General features: G+C 69.2%; 1 long non-coding RNA gene across 1 annotated transcript in view; it reads right to left on the reverse strand.

Annotated features, from left to right (window-relative positions):
• The window catches only part of LOC106728329, an 8,864-nt gene that overhangs the window by 7,513 nt on the left and 1,078 nt on the right, over positions 1-273 (reverse strand). The window lies entirely within an intron of this gene.

The following is a 273-nucleotide window of genomic DNA, read 5'->3' on the forward strand; positions in this document are numbered from 1 at the left end:
CCCCGCAGGGACACAGGCCAAGGTGTAGGCGCGGGGTCCGAGGGGAACCGAGGGGAGGCTGGTGTCTCGGTCCTCCAGGTGGCGGCATCTTATTTAGGACGCGGGGCCAATCAAGGCAGCGGCCCCTGCTCTGCGGGAGGTTTCAGCCTGGAGCCTGCAGCCAGAACCTAACAGGACGTGGCAAGGACGGGAGTAGCCGGGAGAAAAGGTGGTGGGGTCCGCGGTGCCTGCACGTCCTCCCGGGGGACCCCCTGCCGCCCGGCTGGCAGCCAC

The sequence above is a fragment of the Myotis brandtii genome, unplaced genomic scaffold, assembly GCF_000412655.1.
Source record: "Myotis brandtii unplaced genomic scaffold, ASM41265v1 scaffold59, whole genome shotgun sequence".
Classification (NCBI taxonomy): Eukaryota; Metazoa; Chordata; class Mammalia; order Chiroptera; family Vespertilionidae; genus Myotis; species Myotis brandtii.